The following is a 7,445-nucleotide window of genomic DNA, read 5'->3' as shown; positions in this document are numbered from 1 at the left end:
GTGCCTTCAACGTTTGGCAAAGGCATCCACTCATTTTGGGTGCCCAGTTTGAGATGCCTTGGGCCGCTGGGTTTCACGGCTACCTGCTGGCAGCAGAGGACTGTGGAGACTCAGGACTCCTGGGTTCACTTTCAGGTTAGGGAGCTGGACTGTGCTCTAGCAGTTTAAACTAACCTGCCCCTGTGCCTCTGTCCTGTGCAATCCCCCTCTGGCACTAGTCACTCCTCCCTGGCTCCTGTGCCTGCCCCCCCTTCTCCTATCTACTCCCTTGCCCAGCTGCTGTCCCCCTCCTCTGCACCCATATCCTCCCCCTTCCCTCCACTCCTCCCCACCTCTGGCTCCTGCAATCCCTTTTCACATTCCCTCCCCATCCTCAGCCTCAGGCACAATCAGCCTTCACCTCCCTCCTTCTCTTCCAGGCTGCCTGGGCTCCAGCCAGGGGAGCACTGAGAGCAGAGCCCCCCCTGCCATCGCCTGGTGTTGCAGCAACCCCTGGCAGCCAGACATAGCAATCGCAAGGGAAAGTCCTGCTTGGTCTCTGCAGTCCTGGGCTGCAGCATGCTGAATTGCTCTGTGGGGATGGCACATCACAATCTGGTGGACCATGCTCAGTGCAGATGGCATCTTTGGCAGAATTGATCATCTGAGCTCTAACAAGTCTCCACTGAGCATGTGCAAATTTAATTTTTGCCGAGGTTTATAACTTGGCCAACTGTGGGCACATTTTCACAGAGCTGGCCAAAGGCACAGGCCTGACTTCAGCCTCGCCCTCCTGCCAAATTTCAAATCCATGCTCCAAAGCATGGAGGCCCTAGAGCTTCTTAAAGAAATGGTTGCAAGAGGGTTTGTAACATGAGCAAAGCAATTGCTTTTCCCCTAATCTCGTTCTATGAAATGGCTGAACCGTTTTAAGTGAAACTTTCCAGAAAAATTCAGCCCAAGTTCTATACCTGGCATGGAAAACATCGTCCTCATCCGTTAACATTTGGCAAAGTTTTAAGCAACTGGGAACAGGGTATTCTAATGGGAAGTGGTAGGCAACCTTCACGGTAAGGCAGTGCTCCCAGCCCTAGGACGCAGAAAGTGAGAGTATGATCTCACTTACACCAAAGCAAATCCAGAGTGAGGCCAGGTGTAAATCCAGAGTAATCTGAAAGAGAGCAGAATCTGGCCCACACTCCTTATGCATCAATTAACGCTCCTCTAAGTAGGATGTCCAGACAGCAAATGTGAACAATCAGGACGGTGGGTGGGGGGTAATAGGAGCCTATATAAGAAAAAGACCCAAAAAACGGGACATCTGGTCACCCTACCGCTAAGCCATCTTGAATGAGGCCTGGATGCTTTTTATACATTTGTCTCCCTTTTCCGGTAATCCCCAAGATGCTACTTACCATTTAAGGGCTTGATCCTGTATACACTCACTGCAGAGAACAGAGCCCACTTCACCATTTTCTGTTGCCCTAGCAAAATGAGTGCAAAGGAGGTGAAAACGTGACAGTCCTGGGCCCTGATCCTGCACCCACTCGCTTAACTTTGTGCACCTGCGTTGTCCAGTTGGAGACAACTTAATATTAAAGGAACGCCCTCAGCTTTAACTTAGCTCCAAATTCAAATATGGCCAGAACCAAGCTAGCCTCAGACCGGTGCAAAGTCTTCTGTTCCACGATTCAAAGAAAAATCCCGACAACTAGTGCAGCCAGCTGCTTTTAAACAAATGAATGTCCGAACCCCAGCAACTGCAGCCCTGAGAACCTGAAAATGAAAGCGACTCTGAGCGAAAGTGAAACCGACTTGCCACCGTGAAAACCTGGATGCAAGACATGTGTCAGGTAAACACAGAGCATAAAGAATGGCAGATAACTTGGGTTTTAAAAATTCTCTTGCTTTTAATTACCTACAGTCTCATGCGTTAGGAACTCAGGTGCCGATCCTGCAGCTTGAGTGCGCTCCCAGAGAGCTCATGGCAGGATCAGGGTTATAGATTATAGATCAGCGCAAGGGGCAGGGAAGAGGAGCAGCCAGAACGTGTTGTGCTCCCACTATGCTCTGCTGGCAAACGGTCTCTTGGGGACTATTGCTAGTTGGTGTAAGTTAGAGCAGCCTCAAGGTGGCACGACACTGGAACTGAGAGGAGAATCAGAGAGCTGGAACCAGCTTCCCAACAGACCTCCACCCCTGCTTCGCCAAAGGGGACCCAGTGCTGGATCCTCAACCCCCACCCCAGCTTGTCTTCTCGAGCGGGAGGGAAAGGACCATGCCCTGATTCTTCGGAGACAGCAATGGCAGCTTGGCTCTCTATATCCCGAGCACTCAGATCTTCAGGCCCCTTGGAGAATAGAGTAATGTGGCAGTGTGATGGAGTAGGGGCTGTCTGTGTGGGGGATGGGAGAGCCGGGGATGTCTTTAGGTGAGGGACAGGATCTTTAAGCCTGTAACCTGAGTGTCATAGGCCCTATACTGACAACACAAAGGAACTTCTCCTTGAGCTCAAGGGAGAGGAGACTTGGCTTTTGGTGCATTAGCACTATGTTTAAGATGCAGCTATCTCAGGGTAGGTTTGTTTTGTCTGGATTTTTTTTTTAAGTCATGTCTAAACCCTAGAGTTTTTACAAAGACAATCTGAGTCCCACTTGGACCCTGTCAAGGCTCTTCTGTCTGCCCCAGAAGCCAGTGGAGAAGCGCCAAGCTCTGACACACACTTGGACTCTTTTGCAGGTTGTAATATCTTGACAGAGGAGTTCTGCCCAACCTGAAGCTCTTGTCATCAATTTACTGTAAAAACCAACTGGGCAAACAGCACATTAGGGGGTCTGGAGCAGAGGGAAGCCAGGCCACCGCGCTCCCGGCTCAGACAGGGACAGACGGGGTCATCATGCTGCGCACAGGGTACCAAGAGGCCTCGCTCACCTGCTGAGCATTTAGAGCCCCATTCCCAAGGGCTCAGAGTCAGCGCCCACAACCAGGGCTGGGTTTTCCAGCGTGCTCTGGCCTCCCCGTGCACCACAGGCTGAACTGCTGCAAAGACCCAGCCATTTATTTTGGTGCCTAAATGGATCAGGGAAAGGGGGTGTCCAATTTTTTAAGCCACCTGTAACAGGGGACGCTCACCTCTAGATTTACCAGCCTGAGTTTCCACCACTCCCTGTGGCTACTGCCCTTCTCAGCTTCATGCCAGACTCTGCAGCCCAGGGCAGGGCTGAATCTCCCCGAGAACTCCTCCTTCTCCCTAGGGAGTGAGAGCAGAGCTCCTCCCTGCTACAGGCCCCTCCTGCTCTCAGCTTCCTGGCTTTATTCAAGCCCAGCCTGCCCCTGCCCAGCTGGGCTTTCTCCATCCCAGCACGTGCAGCCTATGTGGGTCATTGGCCCTTTCCAACCTGCCCAGGCCTTGGGGGGGTGGACACCCCATCTCCCCACCTACGAGACTTAGTCCCATTTTCAAAAGCAGCTGCCAGCCCAGATCCTCCAAGGCCGTTAGGCGCCTGCCATTTAAATCAATGGGAGTCAGGTGCCTAAATACCTTGGAGGATCTGGACTTTAGGAGTCCACAGCTCATTGAAAGCCAGTGAGATTAGGCTCCTAAGGGCGGTTTCTATGCACCTATGTAGATGAGCACTTCGTGGGGAGCAAGTTAGGTGCCTGGCTACGTCTTTAAGTGCATAAGGGCCTTTGAAAATCTGGCCCTAAGAGACAGTTGAAAATGGATCTTAGGCTCCTAAGTGATTTGGGCACATTTGGAAATCTGGCCCCTTGGTATTTGTAGGATATCTGCACAGCACAGCCAGCAGTGTGTGTGTGAGAGCCATTGCACACACTGAATCTAATTCCCCATGTTAAGTATCCTCACAGCTTCTTGCCAAACTGTCTGAAATGGCCCATCCTGATTATCACTACGAAAGTTTTTTTGCTGACAACAGCTCATCTAAATTAATTAGCCTCTTAGAGTTGGAAGGGCAACTCCACCTTTTCATGTTCTCTGTATGTATATAGTTCTCCTCACTATATGTTCCATTCTGTGCATCCGAAGAAGTGGGCTGTAGCCCACGAAAGCTTAATGCTGAAATAAACGTGTTCGTCTCTAAGGTGCCAAAAGTCCTCCTGTTCTTTTTGTGGATACAGACTAACACAGCTGCTACTCTGAAACCTGTGTTTAACTGGCAACCCTACATTGTCCATGGAAACTCATCCAGCCGTTAAGCAGGTTTCTGAGCAGAGATAGGCGATCCCCTGGGGCTTCCCTATCTACCCCCTCTGCGTGACCCCAGGGTAAATTAGCTCAGTGCACAAGTCAAAATATTTTTTTTCCTCTTAAACTGCTCCTGCTCCAGATTCCACCTGGGACTGGAAAATCCAGCTTCCCCTTTCATCAGTCCTGCCATCAGAATGGAGCTGGGGGTTCTGTTGCTGCTGCACGTCCTGCCATCAGAATGGAGCTGGGGGTTCTGTTGCTGCTGCACGGCCAACTTATTGCTGTCAGCCAACAGAAGGTCCCAGTGGTCACAGGAGTCAGGACTCCTGGGTCCTAATCCCACCGCTGATCTTGACTCCCTCAGCTGCCTTGGGCGAGTGACAACAGCGCTCTGTGACTCAGTTTCCCTATCTGTGAAATGGGCGTAGTAAGGCAATACCCCACTATTGTCTTTCCAACTCTGTGGCATGCCTCAGAGACATGGCAGATGGGGGGAAGTCCACAAGAGGAAACTGAATGCATTCCACCAGCATAGGTTAAGAAGACTCGGGAATTCATTGGCAAGATCGCAGAACCTACGTGGAAGTGCTGCCCCTTTCGGGTCAGCAGTCTGCAGACTCAGTCATTAGACAGAGGAGGCTACGGTGGTTTGGCCGTGGCGACAGACTGCCCCACGGCAGACACCCAAGGCACATCTTGGATGGGGTTCCACCTGGGGGAAGAGAAGGTGTGGAGGACAGAGAATGACAGGACGATCGAAAAGGACGCTGCCCTCACGGAGACAGTTTATGGTGTAGTCAAACTGGCAGTGGGGAATATGCATGTCCTCATATGCCACTAGACACAGGCGATTCTAAGGTTAGGTCTATACTTAAAGTGTCTTCATGGCACAGCTCAAGTCTAAGTATGTGGTAGTAATGCAGAACGTTTTAGCTGCAGCATTTCATGGGAGGGTTTGTGTAGCAGCCCCAGTGGTGCGCCAGAACCCCTATGTGCTAGGTGCTGTACAAAGACAGACCCTGCCTCAAGGAGCTTACAATCCAAATATCAGCCCCGAGATAACGGAGGGACACAGACAGGCAGGGGAGCACAAGGAAACAATGAGACAAGATGGTCTTGGACGGGTACACTTAGTCGTGCCTCAGCATGTGGGGACGACCCTTCCAGCACTATCTTTCTAGGATTCAAACAGCAGGAACTGTTCTGGCTGTTTCTGTGTCCTGCACCTTTAAATCTCGGTCGATTTCTTGCAGTGAGTTCCATGTGCCCAAGCAGTGAAAGGCAGCGGAAATCTTTTTTTAAACTGGCTCAAGGTTTAGAGATGCAGGCCCAGATTCAGTTCTGCAGTGGGAAAAAGAAGGCAGCATAGAACCATAGCTGGCCAGCTGAGAATTCCCCAGCTGAGGGGAAGCTCTCCCCTGGCAGAAAGCAACACCAACTCCCCACACAGAGGTCTCTAGTCCCATAAATTGCCACCTGAAGGCCCCTTTACATGGCTAGAGTGCCTCAAGGAGAATCCGGCCCCAAGAATTTGGGAAAAGCTATAAACCCTCCTGCTTCAGGGCGTAAGTCATCCTGATGGGGTCAGGAGGAAACATTCCTTGGGGTCGGTTATCCCATAACTGCCTCCTGCAGGAGTTCTCACAGCTCCTTAGGAAGCTGCTGGCATTGGACTGGATGGCCCCCGGGCTGGATTTCCCATGGCAATGCCTATTTTCCCAGGTGCCAGACTCTAGTGATGTTATTTAGCAGGCCAACACTCGGCAGTGTTTGAACATCAGGTGTAGGGGAAGAGATCCACGCGTACCGCCTCAAGGGCCAAATTCTCTGCTGCGTCAGTTGATGCAGTCCGTGAAGCTGTTCACACTAGAAGCAAATTTGGCCCAGCAGGGACACGATTATAAGGCTGCGGGGTGCTTGGAGATGCAAACTGTAAGCCAGTGGTTTGTCCCTGAGTTTTGTCCCTTTGTTTCCCAAGTGGGTTTCTCTGTCCCCCTAATTACCATGTGTGGTAAACCACAGCAAGCCCCGAGCCACACAAAGGGATCCATGAACACATTTTTCGCCTTCCTCGGCAGCATGGGGTGCAGGTTGCTTGCCAGGATCATCTATAGCTAGCAGTCAATTCCCTGCACTTGGGGTCACCTTGGTCCCTCCTATTTTCTGCCTGTGACCCACCATAGTTTCATTTCCTGTGGGCTGTGATACTTTGGTCTAGCTTGGGTTGCTGGGTTTAGTGTGTGGGTGCTGGGTGGTCCGATGAGAAGATCTGATGTCTCTTCAGGCTTCAAACTCTATGACACTGGGCCGGTCTGGGATCAGATGCTTGTTCTCATGGGCTCTGGGCCCCAAAGAGGCTGCGACGTAGCTCCAGACACAGGATGAGGAGCCAGAGGCATGTGAGGTGAAGTTTCTGTGGGCAGGCTGCAAATCCGATGCTGGCAGATGGTTCTCAAATGTTTCAGAGAGGCGCTGGGGAAAATATCAACCACTTGGCCCTATTCCAGTGTCAATACTACACACCACATTCTCCATTCACTGCAAAATCCCCAGATAGCTTTTCTTTCTGCCTGCTTTGTCAGGACAGAGAACTTCAACTTGAAAATATGTTCTATTTAGGGGCTGCAATTTTCTTAGAGGCTCGGGGCCCAAATCCCATTGACTGTCAAGAGGTGTCTAACTCCCTTAGGCTCTTTTGGAAACCCTAGCTATTTATAGCAAAGTCAGTCTCTCTGGTGTATTTCCTGGCTTGAAGTCTACAGTGGGAAACTGTCCACAACTCACTATGATAATGACACCCAATCTGCCAGCCCTGTGGGTCATGGGCCATAGGTGTCCATTGTAGTAAAATGGTGCAGAAAGGGTTAAAATCCTCAGAAGCTATACGGTTATTGCCTCCTGTGGCTTGCAAGACACAGAGTGTAGCAACTTCCTACAAGGCCTGTCTTCAAATTCCATGCAGAGGCTAAACCTTCCTATCCGGCCTCATGTCCCCAGGCCAACTTACAAACACAGATCTGGCCCCACTGAAGTCAATGGGAATCTTCCAGCTGATTTCCATGGGAGCAGGATCAGACCCATTCTCTGCAAAGAACAGAGGGGTGTGATCTGAAGAAATGTGGGAAGAGTCCCTGCAATGTGGGAGAAGCCACGAGGTGACAGCTGACGGGCTGCAGCTACCCCATTGCTGGGCTGGGCTATAAGTGCAGGATGGAAGGAGGTCTCCATGGTGATGCAGCATTTGCTAGGATCTTCT

The sequence above is a fragment of the Gopherus flavomarginatus genome, chromosome 25 (assembly GCF_025201925.1).
Source record: "Gopherus flavomarginatus isolate rGopFla2 chromosome 25, rGopFla2.mat.asm, whole genome shotgun sequence".
In the NCBI taxonomy this organism is placed as follows: domain Eukaryota; kingdom Metazoa; phylum Chordata; order Testudines; family Testudinidae; genus Gopherus; species Gopherus flavomarginatus.
The sequence above is the reverse complement of the archived record's forward strand: the minus strand, read 5'-3'. Positions refer to the sequence as shown.